General features: G+C 36.3%; 1 protein-coding gene and 1 long non-coding RNA gene across 6 annotated transcripts in view; one reads left to right on the forward strand and one right to left on the reverse strand.

The window, feature by feature from the left end:
• Positions 1-27384, reverse strand: part of LOC309483821 — a 172667-nt gene that overhangs the window by 51944 nt on the left and 93339 nt on the right. For all 3 annotated transcript variants that reach the window (XR_014200652.1, XR_014200653.1, XR_014200654.1), the window contains exon 4: positions 20844-21068. This is a non-coding gene — a long non-coding RNA (uncharacterized lncRNA). The remainder of the gene's footprint in view (positions 1-20843; positions 21069-27384) is intronic.
• Positions 1-27384, forward strand: part of LOC309483810 (uncharacterized protein) — a 107535-nt gene that overhangs the window by 41892 nt on the left and 38259 nt on the right. For 2 of the 3 annotated variants that reach the window (XM_082149839.1, XM_082149838.1), the window contains exon 9: positions 20857-21074. The exons of the other annotated variant lie outside the window; for it this stretch is intronic. The gene's annotated coding sequence lies outside the window, so the exon portion shown is untranslated. Of the gene's footprint in view, positions 1-20856; positions 21075-27384 lie in introns of those variants that run through there. 3 annotated transcript variants of the gene reach the window in all.

Below are 27384 nucleotides of genomic sequence, written 5' to 3' on the forward strand. Positions count from 1 at the left end.
ACAAGCGCGAGTGGGAATTTTTAATTTATTTTTTTATTCTCCTTTTGTGGTCCGAAAAAGAAAGAACAGCATACTGGATTAAAACATCATCAGGGTGAGTAATAATGAGTTAATTTTAATTGTAGGGTGAACTATCCTTTTAACTCTGACCTGTGCTATATAGGCAGGACCATTGAGGCACTGATACTAAAATGAAGGAAAAATTGCATTATCTAAAACTAATTTTGATAATAATGTTTAAGTAACTTAATAAGCTCTATATAATATACATACTATACATACCAGGGGCGTGCAGTGTATAAGCTGTGAATGTTCTGCATACACAACCAATTTGAGAAAATGAGTTTGTGGACTCGCTAATTAATATTAACTCAATAAAATCCCTTATCATTTGAGTTGTAATGTTGGTAATACGTATGGCGGAGGGGGGTACTCAGCATACCTGTTTAAAGAAGTCACTATCGCTCACCACTGATATATAGGCTAGCCTATATTAAGTAAATTAATTTCCTATTCAGATGGTGATGAAACTGTTATTAGTGAAAAAATATCAAATTTGTATTGTGTTTTGTTACATTACCAGAGTGTGTGTTTTTGAAAATATATTTCTTATAAAAGTACATTTTCGGGATTAAATTTAGCAAATTAAGATAATATTTTTTTATCATAAATCCAAGTTCTGGTTATTAAGCACTCATACAGATGTCAAGGGGGCATGTGTGTTTAGTACGCATGTTTACAATTTTTTATTATTATTATTTATAGAATTAGTAGACCGGTAGGGTTAGAATAAGTTGACATGTACTTGCAAAGTTACTTACAGTCAGTAGAATGTCTGTTGGGCAGAATCAAAACAAAGTGTTAGCAGATATTAAGCAGACGGTCTACTAATACTCTAATGAGAGTTAGTTGACATGTAGGTGCAAAGTTACTTATAGTCAACAGAATGATCAAAAAGGACCATCAAAATAAAGTGTTACCAAGATTTTCTCATAGCCGTAGGTGGTCCTACTTTGCTGTGGTATCCATATCAGGGGGCAGATAGCTTTCTGTGTCCACTGGTAGTATTTGCATTAACTTTTTCACCAGAAATCACAATCTTAATGAAAATGAATGATGTCTGTTTGTTTTGTCATTGTAAACCCCCTCTTAAAGGATTAGTTCACTTTCAAATTTTTTTTGTTGCTAATTCTCACTCCGATGTCATCCAAGATACCCATGCCTGTCTTTCTTCAGTCGAAAATAAAGGTTTTTGAGGAAAACGTTCCAGGATTTTTCTGCACAGAATGGACTTCAATTGCAACCAACTATACCAATGTTCAAAGAAGGTTCAAATGTCTGTCTCAATGCAGCTTCAAAGTCTCTACACGATCCCAGTCGAGAAATAAGGGTCTTATCTAGCGAAACGATCGGTCATTTTCTAAAAGTTGGAAAGGTCACGTGTCACGTCATCTATCTAAGTTATTTGTCAGTGTACTCCGGTTCAAAAAGGTAGGGAAGGGTGAAAAAATGTCATCTCATTTTCTCCTCCAACTTCAAAATCGTCCGACATCTTTGTTTTAATTTATTATATAAAAAAAAAAATTCGTGACCTTTCCAACGTGATGACGTAATACATCTCAGCATCTCAGAGATGGTACAAGACGGGCATTTTTTTTTAGAAAATGGCGATCGTTTCGCTAGATAAGACCCTTATTTCTCGACTGGGATCGTGTAGAGACTTTGAAGCTGCATTGAGACGGACATTTGAACCTTCTTTGAACATTGGAATAGTTGGTTGCCATTGAAGTCCTGTGTAGAAAAATCCTGGAATGTTTTCCTCAAAAACCTTAATTTCTTTTCGACTGAAGAAAGAAAGACATGGATATCTTGGATGACATCGGGTTGAGTAAATTACCAGCAAACATTTTTTTGAAAGTGAACTAATCATTTAAAGGAGAAGTTCACTTTTAAAATGAAAATTCTGTCATCATTTAGTCACCCTCATGTTGTTTCAAAGCTGTAAGAATTTCTTTCTTCTGCTGAACAGAAAGGAAGATATTTAGAAGAATATCAGTAACCGGACAGTTTTTGGGTCCCAATGATTTCCATAGTATATTTTTTTCCTACTATGGAAGTCAATGGGACCCAAAAACTGTCTGGTTACTGATATTCTTCTAAATATCTTCCTTTCTGTTCAGCAGAAGAAAGAAATTCATACAGCTTTGAAACAACATGAGGGTGACTAAATGATGACAGAATTTTCATTTTAAAAGTGAACTTCTCCTTTAAGTCTAGACTTTGAGGGAGCAAAGTAACTGTACAACTAGGGCCCGTATTTGAATTGCCGCTGTGGAAGCAAAATGCAATGAAATGCTGTGCCAGTGAGTACACACGTCTAATGCATTACTAATTTAATCCAGAGAAAATTGTTATCTAAGGCATCTAAACCTTATAGCAAGCTTGTCACTGGGACAGTAAACTCATTATCTGCCCCTAAACAGTGAATTTTAGTACCTTAAGGGCTAGATAAGGTATAAAGGTGTACTTTACAAGGTATTGCTGTTGAGTTTTTTTTTTTTTTTTGAAAGGGAACTGTCATACATTAAAATACTCACAGTAGTGTATGTATACCCAAAATTAATCGAAATGGTTGTGTTGCTGTGTGCCAAGCTATATCTGATAAAGTATACACATATACTCAATATATCGGGTGCTATTGATTTGTCTATAATGCATATCGAAACTTAAAGAAAATGAAAGGAAGAGATTTGTCATATTATGTGTAATAATATGATATTGATCAATAATGATAAAAGTTTAGTATCAGCTGCCAATGTGTTTTGAGATGAATACTTATACTTATCTTGAATGTCTATTTTTACATTAAATCACAATGTTTTTCAAATATATTAGTAGGCTATATTGTACAATCTTTTGCCTCTGTTATCTAGTTGTCTTGTTAAAGGGATTTCTGTTAATAAAATCTGATAAGACCTTCCATGCCGTGTGAAGTTACTTCCTTGGTTTTACACTTTAAAACTGTTTTCCTTTCTTTTGAAGTGCTGAGAAATGCAGAAATTCAAAATGCCTTGCACTAAAATCCAACTATCTTATAGCTGATTTGTTTATTAAAATTATATCTGCGAGTGTGAACATTAAACATAACTGCTGGTGGTAAAAAAATCGAAATGTGCTTATCCTGTGGGGCTCGTGTTCTGGCTTCACCAAGAGAAACAGTGCCAAGGACTAGAATTATAATAGAGGCACACTTCAAACACCTCACACTTTTGCTGCGGTATTGTAAAGAGGGTGCTTTAACCATAAAGCCACATGATTACAGTTTTAAAGTGAATCAAAAGAGGAGTTAAGTGAAGCTTAAATGTAAATTACTCGCTGTGTGTATAACGCTTAGGTTCAATGAAGATGATGAATATAGCAAACATGGTTTATTAGAATGATCCAAGCAGACCGCCAGTGCTAAACAGCGTGCTAACACGAGACACAAACAATACCGGACAACTGAAAAGTGCACAAGGAGGAACTAAAAGATTAACTAAAAGACAAATAGCTGTGATGATTGGTGTTAGTGTCCATGGTGACTGATGAGTGACGGGAAACTTAAACAAAGAACACACATGATGAATGTAAACAAAACAGAAAGTCCAAGAACCTAAAACAGACCGAGCATGACTGTGACACTGTGGTTCCTGGGCAGACAGATTTGCTTAGTGTAATTACATGAACTGTTCTGAAACCACAGCTATTTTTCATGCCACAGTGCATAAAGCTGGTTTCAATTACTGTTACAATGCCCCAAGTGAAACAAACTATCTGTACGTTTTAATGTTCTAGTAGCCTACTGAAAATGCCTGTGGCTCCTAGAGTCACATATTACCCCAGGACACTATCTCGAGATTTTGTGTCAAGATATGACGGTCATCTTGCTATATGATTGCTTCTTTACATAAAGAACTGTTAGAATCTACATGGACTGCTAGAGCAAATACAAAACACAAATCCAGGGATAGTTCACCCAAAAATGAATATTAGCCCATGATTTACTCACCCTGAAGCCATCCTAGGTGTATATGAGATTCTTCTTTCAGACGAATACAATCTGAGTTATATTAAAAAAATTTCTGGCTCTTCCAAGCTTTATTATAATGGGAGTGAATGTTTTTTTGTTTTTTTTGGAAGTCCATCAAAGCACATCCATCCATGATAAAAGTGCTTCACACAGCTCTGGCGGGTTAATAAAGGCCTTCTGAAGTGAAGCGATGCATTCGTGTAAGAAAAACATCCATATTTAAAACTTTATCGACTAAAATAACTAGCTTCCGGCAGATGGACGGTTTTGATTGATTACAATAAGAATCACGAGAACAGCTTTAGCCCTTTTCGGACCCTGCGTCCATTACAATGGACATCACATGTCAATCTGTTTTTTTTTTTGTGTGTTTTTTTACTTCTGGAGCATTTCACCTAGTTTAAAGCCTGCAGTCCATGAGATTGGACGTTTATCATCCAATCAAATGGCAGTAAAGCTCTGCATGTAGTAATTATTAAAAAAAACCCACTAGATTGAAGAGAAGCATGGCAGCACTTCACTCCAAACACAGAAGCAAGCAACATTTTCTATGGTTTTATAAAAAAAAAAATTGATATGTTTGCCAGTATTTCATAGTTTGTATGTAAAATAGAAAGATTGAACTTATTAAAGTTAAAAATCGATTGTAGAATTGCAAGTTTTTTAATCAGGATTTTTTCAAATGTGTCTGTCCATTAGAATGTACAGTGGGTTCAAAAGCCTGTTACTGAAATCACATTGCAGTAACTGAAGTCCAGTAATGCTGATTGAAATTTCTTATATAAAAAATCTTTATCACATTACCGATACTTTTTTGAAACTTTTTCATATGCAGAATATATAGTTCTTCAAGTGCTTGAACATATAGCTGATGGAAATATCTCAGATGTTGACTTTATGTGCAGATGAGGGAGAGGGAGATGTAAGAAAAAAATATTATTTATTATTATTTACGTATTTAAAAATGTATAAAGTAAAATGACTAGCTTCCGGCCAAACGAACATACAGTTTTGACTTAAATCTAAAGCGTAACTTGAATATGAATATTTTTCTTATACAAACGCATCGCTTCGCTTCAGAGGGCCTTTATTTACCCCCCAGAGCCGCATGGAGTACTTTTATCATGGATAGATGCACTTTTATGGACTTTCAAAACAGAAACAACCATTCACTGCCATTATAAAGCTTGGAAGCCAGGACATTTGTTAATATAACTCCGATTGTATTCGTCTGAAAGAAGAATGTCATATACGATGGCTTGAGGGTGAGTAAATCATGGGCCAATTTAAGTTTTTGGGTGAACTATCCCTTTATAGGTATAGTACACCCAAAAATTATATTTGTCATCACTTACTCATCCTCATGTTGTTCCAAATCTGTATGAGTTTCTTTATTCTGCTGAACACAATAGAAGATGTCGGTAACTAGATAGTTGACAGTAGCCATTGACTTCCATAGTATTTTTTCATAGCCTATATTTTCCTAATAACTACATATTATTATAATATAATAATATCATTATAAGTAATTATTTTGAATATTATAATAATATTTAGCAGTAATGTATCAATATAGATATTACAGTACAATACCGTATAATTAATTACAGCAAAAGCAGACCAAATAAAATAAAAAACAGTAAAAATACAGTAAAGTACTATTTGGTAGTTTACAGTACTAATCTTGTGTACTGTAAAGTGAATTACAGTACAGTTACTGGAAATCGAAATACAGTAACTTGCTGGCAACCGTGCTGCCAGTAATGTACTGTAAAAATACAAGAAAATCGTTAACAGAGAAATTGTTTCAAAGATGCACACAGGAAATTACTCTAACGTGAATGCATTGATTGATTCCTAGGTTTATTTTATTATGAATAAACAAATGTGCGACCTATAAAGCAAAAAAACTTACAATTAAAGTTGAAATGTTGTAATGTTCAAGTTTTTGTTCCAAAAAAAAAGAAAGATGCACAAAGAAAATGACTCTAACGTGACCATATTGATTGATTCTAAAATATTTAGTTTGTTACAAACAATGTGCAATCTGTAAAACAAAAACCTCAAAATTAAAGTTGAAATGGTATACTGTTGAAAAGTTTTTGACCTTGAGAAAAAGCTTTAAGTACATACCAACAATTTTTATGTTTATTAATTAATTTTATGTTGGTACATTTTTGTGAAGTACACCTGTTTTGACCTGACGTCCATTGAAATGGACAAAAAAAATAAAAAAAAAAAAAATAAATTAAAGCCAAACATTTTTTTTATTTGGTCTCATTTATAGAAGCCTCATGAGCTGGGGAAATTTACTTTTATATTTTTCAGAAACTTAAAACATAATTCAGGTCTGAAGGGGTTAGATCAGGCTGGGGTCCTAAGCTGGGGCTCATCACTTCACCACACAGGCTGGACTTTCCCTTTTTGAAACAGTCTTGTAGGCTACTCTGGGGATCCCCCTTTCTGGCTAAGACTGTCATGCAGAATCTTGACGAAACACCGCTCACATGTCCCTTCACAGAACGGTGTAGAATTTCCCACAGTTGGATACATGTATAGACAGAAAACTAATCATTGTTTTATAACTCAACACTGTTAGTCTTACTCCCCTCACGCAGCGGCTACTCACTCACATTGACCTAATATTATAATTAAATCTCCACCCTTTTCAAATAGGCTACTGTTATAGTACAATAACTATCTACATTCAGTAGTTTTTGTGCTGTAAATATTGTTTATTCTGAACCAATATTCCCCTCAGTGTTCTATAAGCTGTTACTTAAATCAGCATATTTGTATATGCCCCCTTAAATTGATTCTCATGACAATTTTTTCAATAAAGGTAGAAAATATATGTATCAATGCATTGAATTAGAATAAGTCACTATAGGGCTTTTACCAATCAAATTGAACTCCGTCTCAACAAAAATAATTTTTCCCACTGTAGAGAAAACAGAATCTGCATCAGAGGTGGCATTTAGATGTGTAAAATTGAATATGCAAAATAAGCATGAAAAACATTGTTTAACCACTTTAGTCAAATTTGGTGTTCCCCAGGGTTCAATTCTGAGTCCATTACTTTTTAACATGTATATTTTTCCTCTTGGCCAGCTCCTTAGATCTCTTAGACTTAATTTTCGTATAGATTAAAAAAATTGTCTGAACTTTTAACTGTTTACACTCCAAGGTGTGATCTCTGACTCTGGCTTTCTGACTGTTCCCTCAACTCGCTTGCGCTCTGGGCTTTTTCTGGGCTTTTGCGCTCTGGGCTCTCAACCGGGCTTTTTCTTCCAAAACTCTGGAACTCTCTTCCATATGAGATTAGACATGCTGAATCTTTTAATGCTTTTAATTCCTTGTTTGTTTTGATGTTTCTATTTCTCTTGTTATTTGTGCATTTACTTTTTACCTTTACATTGTATCCTCTTCTGTGTAAAACGCTTTGAGAAGTAGGGGAGTGCGGGGCACAACCTAACGCGGGGCTAGTTGTAACACGCTTGTTTTAAATACTTCCGCACATGCTTGGATGACGAAACTTTGTGTATTTACTAGTTGCCATATCAACACTATATAGAAAAAAAAATTCCGCCAAAATGTTTTTGTTTTTTTTGGAAGATATCCATAGACATTTATTAAACCATAGCAAAAGTAAATGTCTTACTTAAGTTAATTTTTCATCTCTATTTTTTGTGTTTATTTAAAATAAGACAAATCTGATATTATTTTAATCTCCAAGATGTTATTTAACTGTTGAGATAGTTCTTTAATGCTTCGCTAACTAGCAGAAGACACTAGCAGGGTTTAAATCCCATTTGTGCAGGCGGGGGCATGTTGTAACACTGCGTTACAATGTGCCCCTATTAGAAATATGCTATTATATTCTATACTTTTATTAATTTTATTGAGAAAACGTGAGAAAAAGGTGAATAAAGACTGAGAGTCAATGTTCAGAAATTACTAATTATTTATTTGTTTTGAACTATGTTGTATAGCTGTGTTTTCATGTGTTCGTAGTCAAAACTCAAAAATGAGTTTATATTTAATTATTAAAAATTGCCATTATTTTATATGACATTTTTTTTTATTGTATTTTATTTAGAAAATATTTTTTTATTTTTTTTTATTTTTTTTATTAGATCAGATAACATTTTAAGCTGTCATATGTTATGTTACAATGTGCCCCCACACATGTTACAATGTACCCCACCTATGGGGCATGTTGTCACATTTCACTTCCATTCTTTCGGGGTATATCAAGAAAAAAAGTATATACTGTATTAATAAAACAAAAACACATAATTGTACTAGACATGTGGGAAATTAATGTGGGGAAAAATAAATACTCCGAACCATAAGTAGATTTAGACAAACTGAGAAAGTCAAAAAGCGTTACTTTGTGCCCCGCTCTCCCCTAACATTTAAAGGCGCTAAAGTTTATTATTATTATTTACTACTTTTTGATTGATGGCCTAAGACACGAAACGAGCGGTTTGTGTGAGAAAACGAACAGTATTTATATCGTTTTTACCTCTATACAACCACGTCCAAGTGATCTGAGGGCGCGCGCGCTTCCTGGTGTGTGACGGAACAGGAAGCGCCGGAAAGTGTACAAGAGGAAAAAACGATATAAATACTGTTAGTTTTCTCACACAAACCGCTCGTTTCGTGTCTTAGGCCATCAATGTGTACTTACGATGGGGAATTGTTTAATTTGGATTTCTCTGTGCAGAACAAGAACGGTTTGACCTAAAAATATCAAAATTGAAACTACTGCAGAAACAAAGACATGCACCTACATCTTGGATGCCCTTGAGGTAAGCTAAAACATACCAAAATTTAATTTCAAAGTGAACTATCCCTTTAATATATCTTGCCTAGATTCTGATTTTCCATTCAATATACTTGTAAGGGCGTTATATGAATCTGAACAGATTACTAGCCTACTGTTGTAGGTTGGATTTCTTCATACACTGCAAGGCTATCTGAATAGTGACCATCTCTGTTGCATACTGATATATTGTAATTTGTTAGCAGTTCTTTTTGCAGATTTATATTTAAAGTGAGGAATATACATTGCAGCAGCTGTACGCCCATTCTTTTGAACCGTATAAATTTGCACAAAAATTAAGTATTCAGTATTTAAATACTGTTTCATATTATCTATTTTGGAACATTTCTGTTTTTCATTTATTTGCAGATCAACTGTTGGCATAGAGAAGAGCCAAAGTGAATAGACTGGCAGAGCCACTGTGGGGTTTATATTGATATTACTGATACCTATTTGTTGAGCCTGCTAGCATACTGTCCAGCCAAAGCTATTCAGATAGGTCTTATCATATTATCATATATCATATCATAGTTTTCCGATATTTTTTTGACAGGGTGATTTGTAAAATGACCTTTAATACCAGTCCAATATACCATTTTTAGCTGAATTTCACGAATGTCAAGTGCCATTTTACCCATTTCTACCTACAAAGCTGTCAGAGGTTCTAAAAGCTGCACAACAAATTCTAAGAGCTTATAGTTTTGAATCACCTCAACCTTAGTAAGCAGTGAGGTTGATGCTGAGCCATATTCTACAATAATCAATTGATGACCTAATTAATGCACAGTATACCCTTTTAAGAGAATGCCTTGTAGCACCCCATTGCACTCCTGCCAAGCACCTCAACACATTAACTCCTTTCTTACATTTATCAACTAGCTTTTGAATATGAGACACAAATGTTAATTTGGAATCCATCCACATTCCCAGATACCAAATTAGTGTTACTTGCTCTAATGTTTGATTATATAATTTTTATTTAACTTCAGGAGTTTTCTTCTTTTTTGAAAAACATATTACCTGGGTTATACGCTGATTTCACGCAGCCGTTATTTTGAAATCGAAAGCGAGGCTCCGGTGGGAAGAAAACCGGAAGTGTCGCCTTTAATCACAGGAGAGTCGTGAATGCGATGGCGTATTGTTGTGTTTAATGATGGTGTGTAAATTCTAAAAATGTACATACATTTCTTTCATACTTAGACTGTATACAGTGAAATTCATTTATAAATAAAATACATTTTTTATATATAATTCAGAATGTAAAAAAAGAAGCAGGAATGAACTATATATCCTATATTGAATAGTAACATCCAATAGTGTAAATCGCGGCAGCAGCTTTAGGTTGGTAATTTAAGGCATTGTTGTTTATCTTTACTTCCGGGGTTCTTCCCACCGGAGCCTCACTTTCGATTTCAAAATGGCGGCTGCGTGAAATCAGCGTATAGCAACTGAAAGCCGAAATCCCCATTGATTAGCCCAGTTTTCAACAACATCTACTGCATCCAGCATTTTTTTTCCCCTACTTCCTCCCTCTTTTCCATATTGCTCCGTCATACAGTGATTTTCCTATTCCTGATTCAATTTCCCCAAAATATCATTTATACTATAGCGAAACTATCGTGTGCGCACAGAGCCGCCTTAACCTGATGTAAGGCCCCGGGGCTGAGAGGTTTTGTAGGCCCCCCATCCCCTCGATTTATAGAGTCTCATTTAAAAAAAGTGTAATATTTAGGTAATCTACATCACAGATTGCATTCATTTCTTTCGAGACCTACAACAGTGAGTTTTTTTAATATTGTTTTCAATTTTAACATTGTTATTAACATATCACTGAGCACATAAACACAAGACACTTTATTTAACAACCACACACAGCAACTAAATTTCAACTTTATGCAAATGAGAAGCGATTTTCGCGAGCGACAACCAATAGGAAAGAAGCCTTTCAGTGAAGCTCAGCTCCCGTCACCGCCTCGAGTGCAGTGCAGGCAAGACAGAAGAGTTCGAGGGCGATTTCACTGTTTTATATGATTTACTGTAACTAACCACAAACATGGATATAATAAAATGATGCATGGAAAAGAAACTGTCGACAGTCTCAGTGAGTTTATGCTGGATTTAGTGCGTAAATCATTTTGTTTACAAATTAGACGCTTTGCAGTTGTTATATACATGTTAAAGATTTTATTTTGGATGTGTTTAATTGTGATTATATTGGCTGGGTTTATAAAAGTTTATAAAATTGAAAGGATCATTGCATGGTACATTTGGAAACAAAGCTTGTCTATTTCTAAATGTAATCGCGTGCATCGCTGATGATTATACTGTCCGTGTGTTGAAAAAAACTTAGATTAAACACACTCGCAACAGACACAGCCCAAGCGTTCACACCAAACGCGAATAGCGCGTCAAGCCTTGTTTATACTCGACGCAGCCGCAAGAGCGCGAGTCACCGCAGACCGCGCGCGCACCTCTCCAGACGGACGAGGCATTTATACTTGACGCGCGCGCCGTTGTGTTATTCTTTGAAACGACAGGGGGCGACTCGGAGTAATTTACCTCTAAACCACCGGGAAACAGCAGTGAAGAAGTAGTTTGCGTGGATCAAAACCTTTCATCAAAATTCTACAATTATTTTTGAATGATACCTGTTGCTGTCTTAAGACAACTTTGATAAACTTTTAAGATCCACTTAAAATGTTGACTAATGTAGTCATGTGGCATTAACTAACATAAAAACATGCGTTACCTTTTTACTCTTTGGCAATGTTAATAAAAATATAAGTTTTTATTTTTTGTTAATATAGCATTTACAGTAACTGAGTTTGTAATACAAAACTACAAGCTGAAGCCTTATTGAAGAGTGTTTAAACTTTAATTTTATCAGCAGGGCAAACTTCTGCTACTGTAAATGTAAGCAGTTACTTTAGACAAGTGCAAACTGGGTGCTTAATAGAAATGTGTTTCTATTCACAAAATGAGAGGCTTTTATTGGTCGCCATCAATGTAAATGTTTCTATGTGTATAGAGACAAAAGAATGAGGTTAATCACTGTCTGTTACCATCAGTGTACTGCCTCACTTTTATTTATGAAGACATTTATAAATGCAAACACAAAATAAAATCTTTAGTTTTTGTTTTTATTTCACAGCAAACTATAAATACAAATCTCTTTTGTAAATGAATTAATTTTTTTTATCTATTGTGTATTATTTAAAATTCTAAGTACTTTGTAATGTGTGTAATGGCAAACAAAGTCTATGCATCGTTGTCCCTCAGTGCATCAAAAAGGACCTGATTCAGCTTGAACTTTACATCAAGCTTCTTCCTTGGGTCCACTTTTGCAAGCATGTCAGCTAAAACTTGGCTTTGACAAATTTGTCTCGAAGATTTTTCCAAACTTTTCGACAAAATACGTCTTCCTTCCCCAACGTCTTCGCAATTTCCCTCCAGGAATTCTGTGCCATCTGACTGTCATATGGTCCCGCATGGAAGGATCATAAACATGCTGGTACAGACGTACCAGCTCGGACAAAGTCGCCTCGAAATCGTTCATCTTCGGATGCGGCGCCGCGCGCGATGTTACAAAAAGTGCCGTGCACACCGCCAGGCGAAATTGGGTCTTGCGAACCCAACGCGCGAGACCGCCCACTCCGCAATGACGTAATTTTTGCCGCGCGATCTTGCGGCTGCGTCGAGTATAAACAAGGCTTGACGCGCTATTCGCGTTTGGTGTGAACGCACCATAACAGTAACATTAGAGCGACAGCACTACCAACGTCCACAAGCGACTAGCGACATACAGCGACAAAATCTGACAAGTTAAAACAATATGACCTTTTCAGCTTATCGTGAACCTGAACATGGGAGGCCCCTGAACTTGGGAGGCCCCTTGGCTTCAGCCAGGTAAGCCAGTGCATTAATGCGGCCTTGTGTGCGCACGAGACAACTATCCCGTGCTCACTCGTTATAATTTCCGGTTTGCGTTATAGTGTCATTACTACAAATGTGGGAATAGAGATGAGATGAGATGAGAGTGTGCTTGGAGCATGCCTCCAGAGGTTTGTCTTATTATAGGGAGATGAGAGGGTGTCTCTTACCATCGGAGAAAGCGTTCTGCTTACGTGGATCACACGAGGCACCTCAGCCTATGTAGCCTAATGGCAGTGACGTCAGTGCACGCAGCTCAAAGTTTTATGACAGTCAGTTTCTTGTGGAATATTAGCGCGTTGGTCTTGTGAATAAATTTGGTGTTACATCGCTAGTAAAGGTACAGTAGGACTGCATTGTTTGTGGACTGTGCTTTACTGCAGGAAAAAAAAGCATGAATATTTCTATTAGCTCTATCACTAAAAACTTAATTGTAATTTAATAGCCTACATATTTAATTCATTCAAAATATTTGTATACCATCATTCATGACAAAGCGTTATATCATCGCACCCAGCAGTTGACAACACTTAATGTTTTATTTTAATTAAACAACATACAAATATTTATAATTAAATTCATGTTGTCTTTATTCATTAAAATGCATAATATCAGCGTCATATTCATACATCAGTTACAATTCAAGTCTTATCATAACTGGTAAAACCTGAAAGTCAAAGAAAGAAAACATCTGTATTTTATACTTTCTTTAGACCATAGCCTATACAATAACAATATCACTCAATATTACTAATAAATACTATGGTAATGTCGCAAATGGATCCTACCTGTCGCGACATTCCCTTCTTTGCATTCTCTTATAAAATAAACTTTTTATCATAGTAAAATCTACATATATAGCCTATCATTCCCAACAAAAGTATTGTTTAGCACAAAACGTGTTGAAGATTAGTGGACAGGCATTCGATTCATTAAATAAGCTATTTCTTCACAAAAACGGTTCTGTGAAGCCTCTTCTCCATCTCCATTGATATCCATAAAAAAAAAAAAGACTCGTCTCCTTTCCCTTTTTTTGGCTGAAGGTTGCAGGGTTGTCTTCTATTGGCTTTTATGCATCCAACTGTAACCATACACTCTCATCTCTTCCCTTTTCCCACATTTGTAGTAATGACATAATGCAAACTGGAAATTGTAACACGTGAGCACGCGATAGTTTTCTCATGCTCACGCAAAAGTAAATATATAATAATAAATATAAATTTTAGTAAATGGACTTAAACTTCCAAAAACCTGTAGAGTAGTGGTCTGGGTTCAAACATTCCGACACGCAAAGTGAAGCATTCACGTGACTAGAAAGAAAGTGAGGCTTCGTTTTTCGTTGATCACGTGTTTCTCTGAAAACAATACGCGCTCCGACCGTTTACTGTCTATGGCTCCGACACGGAGCTTCATGAGAAATTGCGCTGCGTACTCGATAAGCGCTTTGAAGCTTCAGTGTCAAATGTAACATCACTAGTTTGGAAGTATGTTTTGTGAAAAAAAGTGCATTCTCTTTCAGATAAATGAGTCACATGTGTCAGAGGGAAATTCCCTTAGTGAAATGATTTTGCAATGCATTTTGAATGCAGGTAGATGGTCTGCCAATAGATGTAACAAACATCCACAGAGCTGCCTGGAAATCTCCCTGTTGTGTTGCATCAGAACTTGGAAGTCATGTGAAATATTGTTAAAGGTCCCATGACATGCTACTTTTTGTAGGCTTTAATATAGACCTTAGTGGTCCCTAGTACTGTATCTGAAATCTCTTTCCAAAAATTCAGCCTCGGTGCAGAATTATAGCCACTACAAACCAGTCCCAGAATGAGCTTCCTTCAGACAGGCCGTTTCGGTGTCTGTAGCTTTAAATGATAATGAGGAGGAGAGAGGTGGAGGGTGGGCGTGGCCTTGACCATCTTGCGCAACGATACCACGCATGTTTGTTTATGTTGGATATATTGCAATGGCACGAAGACACGCAGTCGTTCAAGCATTTCAGTTTGACCCAGAATCTGATCCAGATGGAGAAGCTGCAACTCAGCAGCTCCAGCAGGACGTTTCCGAATGGTAAGTTTAAAATATTATGTTTGGATACGGTACTTTATTCGGATGGTTTACAGTTATCATCATGTAGCTAACGCGAACCTACTGTTGCCTTTTCATGAGAGATCTGTAACGTCTGTCATTTATCTTATTACAATTACATCAAGCTCTGCGATCTTGAAATGCGGATATCGCGCGCGCCATATTACCAACAGGAAAACGGTTATCCAAATAACAAAGACGTGTACAACACTCGCGTTACAGTGTGTGTATTCACACACATAAACTGCATAGCTCATGTGACAGCCACATTCTACGTGTAACAAGCTAGGTAACCATAAACAGTAAAGCAACACACTTATATATCATTAGTTGACTTACTTGTCCGAGGTGTGTAGCTGAGCCAAAGAGATTGATCCAGACTTTAGTTTCAGACGTTCAGCAAGCCCAGCTTTGTATTGACCCTTCAGTGTTCATTTGTACATCCAATTATTGAGCAATTATTATGCTTTGCTCGCTCAAAAGCCATTATGTCTCTCGTGGACAAACTAAAATCGCGCGTGCGCGTTCCTGTTTCCTAGCTCGTTTTCTCATGGGCGAGAAATATCCTCTGGGCGGGCAAAGCAGAGAAAGGGGAGGTAACATTTCCTCCTTGTAACGTCATAAAGAGGGGATTCAAGATCAGCCTGATTGAGCCTCCATTTTCTCAAAGGCAGAGAAAGATAGGAAAAGCTCGATTTATACCGATTGAAATTTCTAGAAACTTGGGGACCATATACAGGCTAGGGGAACTCATATTAATGTTAAAAAACCTCAGAAATTGAAAATTTCATGTCATGGGACCTTTAAAAAAAATAAATGCAGTCATGTGTTTCCCTTCTCTTCTCAATATGGTTGTGGAAGTCCTAATATAGGCCAAAACATACAGTTTTGTCATAATTTACTTACTCTATTGATCCAAACCAGCTAAGACTTTTTTCCAAAGAACACAGGAGATGTGGAATCACGAGAAAAAAAGAAAGAAAATGATTTCTAGTGCATGGCATGCACTATAATAGAAATCATTCTTCTCTTTCCCCCTCGTGATTGTAATTCCTGTGTAAATACATTTATATTGCTTCAGCATTAAATAATCTGTAAAATCTTTTTTTCTTTACCAAATTTGATATGTCCAGAAGCTCCATTCCTCTGTGCAGAGAAAAACTAATATAGTTTTAAGTATAAATACTTAATACTAAATGGCATGCTCACTCTATGGGGCTGTTTACACCTGGCCACTTCATGCGTTTTCTGTGACCGGATAGCTATCCGATCGTGAAAAGACCGTGTAAATGCCCTCCGAAACGTGGTCTGGGCCACATTCCAGATGAAACTGGAAAAGTGTAAATGCATCTGGTTGTTGAAACCACATATGTAAATTTTACTCCTCCCAAAAGTGCTAAAAAATAAATAAACGTGTGAGAGCATGTTATAGGCTAATGTTATAGCAAAATATGACGACGCTACTGCAACACGCATCACCGCAGATGAGAAGCTGAGCTTCTTCATTAAGACAACGTGCAAATATCTCAAATCAAAGTGAAAGTAAATCGCAGACGCTTAATACACAATCATCATCACTAAAAGTAAAGAATCGAAATGATATTACAAGGGCTGTTGCCGCTCTCTTATTCCGGTCTTTAATTTTGAAATTTTAGCGGATGATCAATAAAAATGCAGCTCATATCTGTTGCTTTCGATGACGTACACTCTGCAAATCTGCATATAGCGCGGGAATTGAAGATCGGATTTAAATCCGTTTTGCAAAAACACATTTATGTGAAACACAGGCTATTAGCTAATCAGAAAGCACTAACGAAGTGGATTAGGATTCTCAAAAATATAGGGGGATCAGTGAGCGGCCCCTCCCCAAATGGCATAGTCTGTCGGCCTATGACATAAAGCCATCGAACACCTCTTTTTTTCCTTGTCACGTTTTGGAAGTCTAACGTTAAAGGTGCTCTAAGCGATGTTGGGTGACGTCACTTCTTGTTGACATTCGAAGTATTGTCAAACAAAATGGAGCCTAGCTCGACCCTCCCTCCTCCTCCCTTTCGTGCTTCCTGAAACAGTCATGAACCATTTAGAAAAAACAAACTGGATTTACCCACCTGTCCAGCAAAAAAAGAGCCACCTGAATGTCGGATTGGAAGCCCTTCTGCCGGCGGAATTCTCGCTACCTTTTGAACGCTTTTCCGATGTAAAAATCGGGACTTCGCGTTCCTTCTCCTTTTCCCTATTCTTTGTTGTTCTTAAGTTGTTGTTAGGACATCTTTAAGTTGTTGTTAGGACAGCTAACTTCCCTCTTCATGCTTCTCTCTCCTCCACTCCCCACACACCCCCCTTCATGTGCACGCGCACTAACCCCCCAACCCCCACCCCCAAATCATTCTTGTCGGTTATTGGCTGGAACACTGTTTGTTATGTTTCGTGGCCAAGGCTGGGCCAGTTTGTTTTTCCTTGCCATTTGTGGAGCCTGGGCTGTCTACAGAGACCGCGTTTTTTTACAGTGTGTTCAGGGGACAGGCAGCTAGTGGATAGTGAGGAGATGTTTGCTGGATGTGACAAAAAATGTTTTGGCCTAAAAAACGTGTGACATCGCTTAGAGCACCTTTAACAGACAGTGTGTGAGTCTAAATGATGGAAAGGCCAAAAAGAAAAGGGAAAGGTGGCGCTGAGAAGGTCAGACTCAAAAGGAAAAAAATTATGGAGGAGGAGGCAGCGAAATGCTCCAAAATAACAGGCATCAATGAGCAAAGATACTACAGGTGAAATAAGCTAAAGCACCTAATGTCACAGCTAGGCACAGATGGGAATTAGCACCAGCTACGAGGCAGCCAAGAGCACCCAAGGAGGCCGCTTGAGGGTCTGAGGAAAATTTCAGAATGAAAGAGTTAATAAAATTCTTTTCGGGAATCAAACTGACATTAGGAGCATCTGTTGTCTTGCAATGAACAGGAAAGAGACTGAATGATGGACAATTTCTCTTTAATATTTTGTATGACTTTAAAGACAACGTCATTGACTGTGAGAAACAATGGCTTGTCAATGTAAGTGTTTTATGTCTAAAGAAAAACACATTTGTTAGCCATCTAAAGTCATGAGGAAACAATAATTTATATACTTACTATGTCATTTTTAGTCATCTAATGCGACATGTGTCTGCCTGTAATGTGCACAGATGGCTAAAAGTTTTATCAACTAGGTAAGTAGCATGGCACTTAGTGAGCATGTGGGATGTGCTGGACTAACCAGCACTGTGGCTTTTGTGTGCTAGAGCAAAAACTGTACAACCCAGAAAAAGCCCGTTTTTTTTTTAAACTGCTTTTTTTCCAAAATGAAATGAAATGCTTTGCCAATGAGTACACACATCTAATGCAGTAGTTAAATCCACTCTGCATTGACACTGCTCCAAACCTGGACTCAATTATAAATGTGTTAAAAAAAAAAAAAAAAACTAATGTTGTAAATCTACATTAACTTAATTTGAGTAATGTTGGAGGGGTTGAATTGAAATGGTCCCTATCTTGTTGACATGGGTATACTTCCCACTAGACTGTACTGTAGCAATTGATTTATATCAATGTGCTATCCATTTGTTGAAGTGAAACTTGCACTGCTATAGATTTTATGATGTTTGTATCCTTAGGTGAAAGCATTATGCACTGCATCATATGCTCTTTGCAATGACTTCTGCCTTGAAAGCACTGAAAACCCCTGCTGTCTATGTTTAGAATCAAGTAACTGTTTGATTTCTCTATACAGCTGAGATAATTTTACAAAGTAGTTCAGCAGCTTAGAAGACAAGAGCAGAGCTGTGATGGTGTATTGACTGCTGATGGACCATTTTAAATGTTAGTGAGTCAAGTCTGTTCAGTTACTGACAACTGATAACAACAGCTGATGAGATAACAACTCATTATGTGATCTCAGCTATCTGTCAGATAACAAGTATGCACACGGTGGGTTTGTCTGACATTGAACTGGTCTTTGAGGTCTCCAGCTCATTTAACACTGTCAATACAAAATTGGCTAGTTTTACAACCCGAGTTCTCACAGATGTGTCTGCTGGGAAAGTGTTGATCAGATGATTGGTCTGTTTACATGTTACCAGCAGCAACAAAAGATCAACATTTTAAATTTGACCTTTTAATGACTTATTTCCATGACCCCACATGTATTCTTCATCATGATTTCAAAGGGATTTCAAGGACCTTTAGTCCTGAAACAGCTATTGTCCATCAGCATATTAATAGAGACAAACATTACTGCATTGTAGAGGAGGGCACATGAAGTTCAAGCTCTTCTCAGAGGTCACAGCTGTACTGTAGCTACCAAGAATCAAAAACTGTCTAGAAAGGAAGGATGCCTTTACTGCTGCTGGAGCCAATCGCATTCCATCAAGATCACCTCATGTGTCACCTCAGCTATCGTATAACAAAATATCATGCAGGAAAGAGTGAATTGTAATAACTTAGTTAGGCTACTTCAGCCACACATATGCCAGAGAGAAAAAAAAAAAAAACACACCAATTTCTATTTTCTACAAGTAAGGAGTTAAGAAAGCTCCACTGTTAGAACCCCTTCTGACTGACATTTGTTTTCTCTGTTTGGCATGCTGAAGTGCATGGAAAAGACTCTGCAATACCCTCTGTCCATATTTCTGAGTCATCCATCCTTTTCATATACTCCACTTCCCCCTTCACCACAAATTGGCCTGTGTATGCTCTTGTTGCATGTGTGATAAGTGGCTTCCGAGAAGTATCAAGACATCCGATTCCTTTGCCTTGTGTGTGGAGGTGTTGACTATTCCTTTTACCCTGAGAAAATTTGTCTAGGTTCTATTAGCCCAATCGTGTGAAAAGTGAAAAGTCCCAGTGCTGTTTTCATGTACAGATGTAGAAATATTATGACTATCAAACACATTTAAATGTACTGTACATTCAAAGCAAGAATTACAACCGCTCACTGATTCTATAATAATATATTATTATTTGGTCTTATGACCAGCTACTAGCACATGAGTCAGAGAGGAAGTCTGACAGAAAGTGGCATTAGAACATCACTCTCACACCTCTTTTCCCTCTTCTCTGCCTCAGGGAGAGAATGCAATTTTAATATAGCTCCCTTCCCACCAACATCTGTTGTCCATGCCAATGTTGAGAATGTGTGTTAGCGAAGTACAGCAGGAAGAGTTAGTCATATTTGACCTTTTACTACAGCTATGTAAAAGCCAAAGTTCCTCCTGAAATGAACTGTAAAATATGCCATCTACTCTTTAATGGACACCATTTAAAGTCATTGACTAATTCCTTCCACACCAAATCATAGTAATATCAAGCAGCTCAAAAAAGAGAAAATTCTTTGTTGTCCAATACAACATAAATCAATGTGCAAAGAGAGTGTTTTCAATTTGCAAATGTGTGACTATAAGATGTCCCTCTATCCTGTCATTGAAGGCCAAAAAAAAAAAAAAAAGAAGGTTTTGTACATTAACCTAATGCATATTTGCCAGTTACATTTTGGTACATTTCTGGAAAATGTGGATCAAATATTATAAGATCTGATTTTACCACAAACCAAATTACTGTATAATGAACATTTTACAATATTTGTTTTGTACCCAAATAGGCTTTTATGGACCTAATAGATATACCTTGACATAATCTGAGCATAAAAAGTGCAATGCAGTTTCTGTGTGCATTATGTAAACATCCTGCAAGTTCTTCATAAAAATAGTTGTTTTCTATAGTCAAAAAGTAATGTCATGCATTTAGTTTGCATTTGAAGTAAGCTGTATAACTTAAAAAAGACAGATTTATAATTAACCAGTTAAGTTAAGAGCACACAGACTTAAATCCGAGTTAGTTGCAAAATCCGAGTAGTTGAATACACTATTGTCAAGTGAAATGTTCAATAAAATGCACACTGTCTTACCATGCTATAGTAGGCTATCCACGTTCAGATAATGTTCAGATAAGCGCAATCCACATAACTCTTTATCTGAAATGTATAGTAGGCCTAATCCACTGTTCAGAAATATAAAATATAGTTGTTTTTCTTCCCTTTGCTTGTTTGCAGTTCTGTGTTGTTGATGTTGTTATGCGATAGAGTTGCATAATCGGACTGTAATGCAATCCACACTTAAACTCCACCCCCGCCCTGGGGCTTTTTACAAGCTATTAATATAGCTTTGCTAATGGAAAACCATTTCTGGTTCCCTAAAGAACCTGAGGTTCTTAAAGAACAGATTTCTGTTAGTCTGCAGTAGCCTACCTTTTAATAACCCAAAGAACCTTTTTCCACTACAAAGAACAATTTGTGCAATGTTAAAGTTCTGTGAATGTTAATGGTACTTCATGGAACCATACATGCCAAAAAAGCACCTGTATTTTTTATTGTATTTTTGGAATGTAAGGTTGGCCAGATGCCCTCAGTGGATTTATTACATGTATCATACATTTTTCCATGCCATGTGATAAAAGGCAATAGATATGCTAAATGGTTATACACTTTATTCAGGTAAGCAGATTGTTGTTAAACAGCATATGTGAACATGTCATCGTGTTTGTTGAGGTATGTTATACAGAAGGATTCCAAGATATTTGTTTTGTTACCTGCAGGCAGATCAATACTATTGTTGAATATTAAGTGTTAAGTTTCATATAATTTGTTGGATAAAAGAATCCCAGGTCATTGGACCACTGCACGTTTCAGATGTACAGATGGGTGGCATCTGGCACACACAGTCAGCTAAATGAGCACATAACTAACAGGGTAAACAAGTAAGGACAAGAATGTGCTTGTTTTAAAATGGTTTAGATGCTATAAAGACACTAATGAATTTCTGTGATAATTGCAAAAGATGAGCAGAGAGTGCTGGCCTCTGCGTTATTTCAAAGTTGATAGCAGATTAATTAACTCCAAGAGAAAAAAATATATACTAACATTACATTATTTATGTCATATGTTGGATGTTAGCAGTTATTGTGGCTAAAGGGTCACTGGCAAAAACAATCAGAATTAGGATGAATTAAAATCCTCCTCACATAAGCTCGTCTAAGCTTGAAACACAGCTGAGTGTGTGTGAAAGGAGACAATTAGTGTCAGCCACGGACTGGTTGGCTGAACGTCTGATGCATGTGGCACACAAAATGGCCAACACTTCAGGAGTTTCCCTAAACATGATGCTGAACAAAACAAACTTTGATTGGTGTCTTTGCATGTCAGTCAGACGTCCTCAATCCTTGGGCAATAAAAGGTCCACGGTCCTTGGGCAATAAAATCTGCTATCTGAAAGTCTGCCGACGCAAGACTATGAGACAATTATCTTGGCTGCGTTCCAGTCCACTTTTAGACATGCACGCGCGCACACTCACACACAAACAAACACTTGCGTCACATACAGACGAGCACTAGCGCAGAGTCATAGAGAGAGAGAGTTGCGACACTCCCATAGACCTCCGTTGTAAATAATGGCGGCGCTTTTAACCGCCTACTTCCGGGATATGAAGATCGGAATAGTTCCAAACACTGTCATTTGGGCGTTGGACACCATTCACTTACATTGCTGCGCGTCGAGTTGTTCCAGAGTTAAGTTGCCGAAATATCGACCTCTTTTGAATTGTCAACTGTCTATATTGTATCAGAGGCCCTTTGCGATGCTTATACTGGTCTTCATTTGTACATGCACAGCGTAATTATTTATATTTTATGTTGGTTGTTTCAACCAATTTTCAAGCACTGCCTGCTAGCTAACGTTAGTTAGCTAGCGCGACTTCGTCAGCTAAGAGTTCGGTAATGAATCGCTACCACCTTTATAGCAACTTTTATTTAATTTAATTTTTTGGGATATACTAACTTTTCATTATGTTATTATTGTCTTGAGTGAAGCGGCTTGTGAGAACAATGCTGGACCTTTAGGATTGTTATGGCCATCACCAGTCCTGTCTGTTTCATGGATCACCTGCCCCTGGTTTTTGTTTTTCTTGTTCACACACACAAGCACACATTTTTGTTGTCTGTCATTGTTTAATAAAAAATATTTTATTTGAAAACCTTCATTTGTATCAGCCATGCTTAAATTCGTTTTTAATCTGTTATAGTTTTGATAATGTGTATGGCTTAATCTTAAAATAATATTCTTAATCTTAACATGATCATGTTTCACGTTGTGGTCCTGGGGGTGGCCACTTTCATCAGATGAAGTGAGCTAGCTTCTAAGCGAATTCTGAACGGACCGCCACGGCAGACCTCTTTGCGTGATCACGAAGGTAGGCTAATGGCTGAATCAAAATTTATAAGCAAAATCACGGGAATCAATAGCCTAATACAGCCCAGTTGTGCTAAAATAAATATCATGAGACGTCCATCATCAGATGAATGATATGGAAAAGTTAAGTTAGAGCCGCTAAAGCCAGTGCTACTACCCATGCGAACATGAACACTAAGCTTTTCCCTCCAAAAATATAGCTTAAAACTTATCTCCAAATGCAAAACTGACATTAACAAAATGCAATAATGCAATAACAGCTGAAAAAGTACTTGGGTGTGTGTTTTATTTTATATTTACCGTTCAATAATGCAATCGCTGCTGTCTGTCCCATAGAAGAACATGACAGCCAGCGTACGTTTTGGAACTATTGGGGCTTACATGAACCACGTGACAGCCATAGCGGCGACATCAAAGAGTGTCGCAACTCTCTCTCTCTATGGCTCTGCACTAGCGGACAGAGAGCGCACGGCGGGAAATATGTCGCGTGACTCGCGTCAACCAGATGTCTAAAAACCAGACAAAAAAAAATATTTTTATAAATAAATATAATGTAATATAAAATATAATATATCGACCCCCTTAAGTGCTGCGCATTTGTTTATCATATAAATGTATTAACTAACATTAACGAACAATGAATGAGCAATATATTTGTTAGTTTATAAATCTTTTTTTAGTTGTTAGTTAAAAAATTTAACTATTTAAGCTCTGGTCCATTAATATTAACAAATACTTCTATAAATTTAACAAAGGTTATTTGCAAAAGTCAATTTTAAAAAGATTTAAATTCGTTTATTTTATTTTTTTTAAAGAGATAGGCTTATGTTCACATTTTTGAATGTTCACATTTTTGAATGTTCACGATAGATAGATAGATAGATAGATAGATAGATAGATAGACTCCTTTAAGTGTTTGTGTCTGTGTCAATTTTCCCCAACCAACCAAACCCCCTATATACATATAGAATGCTGCATTAAACAATTTCGTAAGGGGAAAAAAAGTTCCAAGTTAGCCCATTGCAAAGGTTCCGCCAGTAGTGGGCACTCATGCAACGTAAGCAATGACGTGCATCCGAGTGAACAAGATGGAGGGAAGTTAGCGAGTGAAAGGCATTACAATTTTGGACTGTAAGTTCTGGAACGCAGCCCTCGTCTCAGGCTCTTGCAGAGGTGTAAAAAGTACTCAAAAATGTTACTCAAGTGAAAGTACAAGTACTGAGGGAAAATTTTACTCAATTAAAAGTAAAAGTATCTGGCCAGAATCGTAGGGGAGACCGGGGACAGTTGCAACACTTTTTGCATTTCTCTCAGTTACTCAGAGACTATTTGGACTAGACCAACCAAATTTGTATATATTAAACTTGCATCTGTCTGCTAATTACCCATACCATTTAAAGATGATTATATATGACATATCGTTCACAGTATTCATTTGAATGGAAGAAGTCAGATGTTGCAACTGACCCCGACCCAGGGGACGGTTGACACAACCCAGGGACGGTTGCAACACGTTAAAATACCAACATTTTTAATTTTAGCTTTTTGTCTCAATGAGCATATAATTCTGAAAATATTAACTGTTTTAGGCCTACTATAATATTATAGTATTATTCATTTCAATAATATTATTGTAGCCTATAATTTATTTATTTAGTCATATTTATCAAATAACTGTTATTGAGTTTTGTTTGTTCATGTGTAGAACATAGGCCTACATAGATTCAGTGTGCAGGTGTTACAGATGCTATTCAATCTCTCTCTCCATATTTCAGTGTCAGACAGGAAGAATTGAACAATTTGCAATGCAACAAACCTTTATTAAACATGCAATTTATAACTTGTTGCAAACGTCCCTGAACCTATCAGCCATGACAGAACATCATACGCCTGCTAGACACACTGACTTTGACGCATGCTAACCATGTCACTTAGAAGTCAACAAAACAATAATTCAAACTAAGTAAGTTTTGATTAATTCATACAAAATGTCTGGACAGTATGACAAAAAATATATCTCTTGAAAAAATTTACTTTCATACCTCCAAAACAAGTTTTGTTCAATAAATGCAGCAGCAAGTGGGTAGTTGAGGTGACGTGGCTTTTTCACCGTCACAGAAGATAAAAAATCATTTATTTCACATTTTCATCATTTAGAATACTATAAATGGTTAAACATTTTCTTGTTTTACATGAATTTGTTGTTTAAATACCTGAGTTATTTTTAATTTTTTTCAACTTTGAGCCAAATCTCAAAATCGTCCTATGGTGTGACGGTAGACAACATTATTTCATAAATATTAACTTTTATAAATAAAGAAAATCTTAATGAACACTCCTGGCATAATTGTGCAAGTGTCTATTTCACTAAGTGGCCATCACGTTTCCTATACATACATTTCTAAAAGTGTAGGAATTTAATAAAGTTTGTCACAGAAAAAAATGTCCTTTGGTGTTATGCAATAACCTGATATTAAGTTGGGCAATATCATGGACAACTAAATTTAGTTGAAAGACCCCATTCAAGGTCATGTGACTGAAGACCCCTATGAAGCCCATGAGCAGTGCACATGGCAAGTATTTCTCTCAGAATTGTTCAAATATTTAACTATGTTTTCAGACCACTGAAGTTGTTAAGTTTTTTTGTCCTTTAGTGTTACACTCCTAAATTAAATTTTTTAATTAAAATTTGTATTTTTGACAGCAGGACTATGTAATATTATGCAAATGTATCATGCCAATTGCTAATAACAGTTCAGCTAGTATTAGCATGGTTATTAACTGCCACAAAAGCTCAAATGTCCTTTGGTGTGACAGAAAATGTCATAGGAAATGTCCTTTGGTGTGACGCTTTGGCCTGTCACACCATAGGACAAGACCTCCTTAACAAGCTTTTAAAACGAATATATAAAGTTTCAACAAAAAAACAAATGTCCTCCTTTATTATTGTTACAATAAACACTATATATTCTGACTCTTTTTATGCAATGACTATCTTTGTCCTTTAGTGTGACGCTTTGTCCTATGGTGTGACAAACATAAAACAACAGAAAAATATACTTATTTTAAAATATCTTTAAAAAAAAGAGTAAAGTTTGGCATTAGGGGAGTTACAATAATATCTCCTCTTAAATAGGTACAATTTCAAACAGTTTTGTAAGGTTGGCGAAAAAGTTTTATTGACATTTGTAGGGAAAAGTTTATCAGGTTCATCTATCCATGATGAAAATGATTTTAATTAGTACTTTCATGTAAAATAAATATCACTTTAAGAAAATAATGTTTTAATAATGTGAACAATTCTGTCTCAAGTATTTTTTATGTTATTTAATATAATTTCTTAGTACTTTTTAAATGTCACACCATAGGACACATTTACAGTACTGTTCAGTGAAAACGTGAAAAAAATATGTGAAGTCATTGACAAAATGAGTGACCACTACTATTTTCTGAAACTACAGTTTTCATACTCCATAAATATATGTATTTTTTCTTAAAAAGTTATGTTTTCCAAAAAAAGTACTTTTTCTTGGCCATTTGTCAACTACCCAAATGTTGAATATGTCTACTGTCTTCTTAGTGGGGGGAGGGTCTAACTGTGCATGTACAGTATGAGTGTCATCACTCTAGCTTGTTTCTGATTGGAGAAAAATGACATGTTGCAACCATCCCCATGTTGCAACTGTCCCCGGTCTCCCCTACTTGAGTAAAAGTAAAAAAGTACCACATTAAAATTGTACTTGAGTATTAAAGAAGTAAAAGTAACAGCAAGAATGAAAACAAGAGATTCTTGTTAAAAGGGGTCATATAATGCCATTTTTGTACAAGCTAATATGATTCATTAGGGTCTGAATTAAAAGTTTGTAATATACTTTAATTAAAAATTCTTATTAGTATTGTAAGAAAACACAAATTTTACCTGGTCAAACACAGCTCTGTTTTCAGCACGCCGTTTGAGTGCATGTGTCTTTAAATGATAATGAGCTTTGCTCACCCCGCTCCTCTGTTCTGTGCGTACACCGTTTGTTATAACCATAACACATAACCATAACGCGTTATTCATTATAAGCGAGTGAATGAACCACATACAAGGTTTTATCCTGCTTTAGAACTGTTTGTATTTAATTGTATTTAATTATCAAAATATAAGACTACTATCTAATGCCAGTATGCAACATGCTTTAAACAATCCACTAAACATGCTTT

This window comes from Leuciscus leuciscus (genome assembly GCF_965113295.1).
Source record: "Leuciscus leuciscus genome assembly, chromosome: 20".
NCBI classification, from domain to species: Eukaryota; Metazoa; Chordata; class Actinopteri; order Cypriniformes; family Leuciscidae; genus Leuciscus; species Leuciscus leuciscus.